The 5,000-nt window shown below is 31.2% G+C and overlaps 1 protein-coding gene across 1 annotated transcript in view; it reads left to right on the forward strand.

The window, feature by feature from the left end:
* The window catches only part of LOC120546181 (adhesion G-protein coupled receptor G6-like), a 36,454-nt gene that overhangs the window by 228 nt on the left and 31,226 nt on the right, over positions 1–5,000 (forward strand). The gene's annotated exons all lie outside the window — the stretch shown is intronic.

Consider the following 5,000-nt stretch of genomic DNA (forward strand, 5'->3'; position numbering starts at 1 on the left):
ACACACACGAACACACACACAGGAACACACACACACACACACACACACACACAAGGGACACACACACACACAAGGGAACACACACATATACACACACAGGAACACACACACACACAAGGGACACACACACATATACACACACACACACACACACACAGGAATACAGGAACATACACACACAGAAACACACACACACACACACAGGAAAACACACACACAGACACACACATACAGACACACAGGAAAACACACACGCACACACACAGGAACACACACAACCACACACACAGACACAAGGGAACACACACACACACACACACACAAGGGAACACACACACATATACACACACAGGAACACACACACAAACACACACACATGAACACACACACACACACACAAGGGAACACACACACAAACACGCACGAACACACACACACACACACACACAGAGGAACACAACATTTAATAGAGACTAATACTGACTGTTAATATTCAATAGAGACTAATACTGACTGTTAATATTCAATAGAGACTAATACTGACTGATAATATTCAATAGAGACTAATACTGACTGATAATATTCAATAGAGACTAATACTGACTGTTAATATTCAATAGAGACTAATACTGACTGTTAATATTTAATAGAGACTAATACTGACTGTTAATATTCAATAGAGACTAATACTGACTGATAATATTCAATAGAGACTAATACTGACTGTTAATATTTAATAGAGACTAATACTGACTGTTAATATTTAATAGAGACTAATAGTAAGTAAGTAAGTAAAATGTATTTGTATAGCACCTTTCACAGATAAAAATCACAAAGTGCTTCACAATGAAATGCAATTCAACACAAGAAGTCACAATACGAGCACATTGAAATACAAATAGAAAATATAACAAACAACCATAAAAAACCCATCGACTAAGTAAAAGCCTGCTTGAACAGCAGAGTCTTCAGCTGCTTTTTAAAAGATTCAACAGAATCCACACAACGTAGCGAGAGAGGCAAGTCATTCCACAGCCTAGGAGCCACTGCTTGGAATGACCGATCCCCTCTAGTTTTAAAATTAGTGCGGGGAACCACTAATAGCATCTGACCTAATGATCTCAGACTACGGGTGGGGGTATATAGCTGTATCAAATCAGAGATGTAGAAAGGAACTTGACCGCAAGGCTCTGAAAGTAATGACAAGAATTTTAAATTGAATTCTATACTGGACTGGTAACCAGTGAAGTGCTGCTAAAACAGGCGTGATGTGTGCCTTTTGTTAATGTGCATTAAAAGCCTTGCAGCAGAGTTCTGAACAGTCTGAGACGCGATAAAAGCTGATTCTTACTCAGACAAGTAAAAGACTGTTACAGTAATCTAAGCGTGAAGAAATGAAAGCATGAATGATCATCTCTAATTCATCCTTAGTGACAAGTGGTCTTAACTTAGAGATATTTCTCAGGTGGAAGAAACAGTTCCTAACTAATAATTTAGAGTGGTGATCCAACGACATAGCTGAGTCAAAACCACACCTAAGCTCCTGAGACTCGGCTGGACAGACAAGCCTAAGTCCCCAATATGATGCTTTATCTCAGGGATACGACTTTCAGGGCAATAATTAGAGTTTCTGTTTTTCTGAGTTCAAAAGCAGAAAGTTGTCACATAACCACTGTTTGATACTAGACAAACAGTTTATTAAAGATGACAGTTTGGAGAACTCAGTTTCCTTAAAAGAACAGTAAAGTTGGATATCATCCGCATAGAGATGGTACGATATGTCTCTAAATTGACTAATTATCTGTCCTAAAGGAAAAATATACAAGAGGAACAGAATAGGTCCCAAGACAGACCCCTGAGGTATCCCACATGACAACTCTGCAGTTTCAGACAATATCTGATTAACCTGAACACTAAAACGTCTACCAGAAAGGTAGGATGAGAACCATTTTAAAACTGATCCAGACATCCCAACCAGATCAGATTTATCATTGGTATGAGTCTATTTATCATAATGGTTGATCGATAGTGTCAAACGAGAAGAAAGGTCCAATAGGACCAAAAAAATCCTTTGAATCAGCTGACATCATAATATCACTAGAGAATTTTAGAAGTGCAGTTCCTTAGAATGCCTTTATGAATTTTACGAACAAACAGCATTATTCAACAGCCGCTTCTCTAAGAAAAGGGTGAGTTGCTCTGCTACAACTTTTTCTAAAATTTTTGACATGAAAGGTAGTTTTGATATTGGCCTGTAGTTCTTAGGTTGAAGTGGATCCAAAGTGGGCTTTTTAAGTACAGGCTTAACAACAGCATGTTTAAAAAAACTAGGAACGACACCAGTTAAAAGTGAGGTATTTAGCATCTCGACAATGCAATAATACTGACTGTTAATATTTAATAGAGACTAATACTGACTGATAATATTTAATAGAGACTAATACTGACTGTTAATATTTAATAGAGACTAATACTGACTGATAATATTCTATAGAGACTAATACTGACTATTAATATTCAATAGAGACTAATACTGACTGTTAATATTTAATAGAGACTAATACTGACTATTAATATTTAATAGAGACTAATACTGACTGTTAATATTTAATAGAGACTAATACTGACTGTTAATATTCAATAGAGACTAATACTGACTGATAATATTCAATAGAGACTAATACTGACTATTAATATTCTATAGAGACTAATACTGACTGATAATATTCAATAGAGACTAATACTGACTGATAATATTCTATAGAGACTAATACTGACTGATAATATTCAATAGAGACTAATATTGACTGATAATATTCAATAGAGACTAATATTGACTGTTAATATTCAATAGAGACTAATATTGACTGATAATATTCAATAGAGACTAATACTGACTGATAATATTCTATAGAGACTAATACTGACTGATAGTATTCAATAGAGACTAATACTGACTGTTAATATTTAATAGAGACTAATACTGACTGTTAATATTTCATAGAGACTAATACTGACTGTTAATATTCAATAGAGACTAATACTGACTGATAATATTTAGTAGAGACTAATACTGACTGATAATATTCAATAGAGACTAATACTGACTGTTAATATTCAATAGAGACTAATACTGACTGTTAATATTCAATAGAGACTAATACTGACTGTTAATATTTAATAGAGACTAATACTGACTGATAATATTCAATAGAGACTAATACTGACTGATAATATTCAATAGAGACTAATACTAACTGATAATATTCAATAGAGACTAATACTGACTATTAATATTCTATAGAGACTAATACTGACTGATAATATTCAATAGAGACTAATACTGACTGATAATATTCAATAGAGACTAATATTGACTGTTAATATTCAATAGAGACTAATATTGACTGATAATATTCAATAGAGACTAATACTGACTGATAATATTCTATAGAGACTAATACTGACTGATAATATTCAATAGAGACTAATACTGACTGTTAATATTTAATAGAGACTAATACTGACTGTTAATATTTAATAGAGACTAATACTGACTGTTAATATTCAATAGAGACTAATACTGACTATTAATATTCAATAGAGACTAATACTGACTGTTAATATTCAATAGAGTCTAATACTGACTGTTAATATTTCATAGAGACTAATACTGACTGTTAATATTCAATAGAGACTAATACTGACTATTAATATTCAATAGAGACTAATACTGACTGATAATATTGAATAGAGACTAATACTGACTGTTAATATTTAATAGAGACTAATACTGACTGTTAATATTCAATAGAGTCTAATACTGACTGTTAATATTTAATAGAGACTAATACTGACTGTTAATATTCAATAGAGACTAATACTGACTGTTAATATTTAATAGAGACTAATACTGACTGATAATATTTAATAGAGACTAATACTGACTGTTAATATTCAATAGAGACTAATACTGACTGATCATATTCAATAGAGACTAATACTGACTGATAATATTCAATAGAGACTAATATTGACTGTTAATATTCAATAGAGACTAATACTGACTGTTAATATTTAATAGAGACTAATACTGACTGTTAATATTCAATAGAGACTAATACTGACTGTTAATATTTAATAGAGACTAATACTGACTGATAATATTCAATAGAGACTAATACTGACTGATAATATTCAATAGAGACTAATACTGACTTAATATTCAATAGAGACTAATATTGACTGTTAATATTCAATAGAGACTAATACTGACTGATAATATTCATAAATAATACTGACTGATAATATTCAATAGAACTATTATGTTAATATTCAATAGAGACAATACTGACTGTTAATATTAATAGAGACTAATACTGACTGATAATATTATAGAGACTAATACTGACTGTTAATATTCAATAGAGACTAATACTGACTGTTAATATTTTTAATAGAGACAATACTGACTGTTAATATTTAATAGAGACTAATACTGACTGTTAATATTCAATAGAGACTAATACTGACTATTAATATTAAATAGAGACTAATACTGACTGTTATTATTCAATAGAGTCTAACACTGACTGATAATATTTAATAGAGACTAATACTGACCAGTAATATCCAACAGAGACTAATACTGATGTTAATATTTAATAGAGACTAATACTGACTGATAATATTTAATAGAACTAATACTGACTATTAATATTCATAGAGACTAATACTGACTGATAATATTCAATAGAGACTAATACTGACTGATAATATTCAATAGACTATATTGACTGTTAATATTTAATAGACTAATACTGACTGATAATATTCAATAGAGACTAATATTGACTGTTAATATTCAATAAGACTAACATTGACTGTTAATATTCAATAGAGACCATACTGACTGTTAATATTCAATAGAGACCAATATTGACTGTTAATATTCAATAGAGACTAATACTGACTGATATATTAATAGAGACTAATACTGA

The sequence above is a fragment of the Perca fluviatilis genome, chromosome 18, assembly GCF_010015445.1.
Source record: "Perca fluviatilis chromosome 18, GENO_Pfluv_1.0, whole genome shotgun sequence".
NCBI classification, from domain to species: domain Eukaryota; kingdom Metazoa; phylum Chordata; class Actinopteri; order Perciformes; family Percidae; genus Perca; species Perca fluviatilis.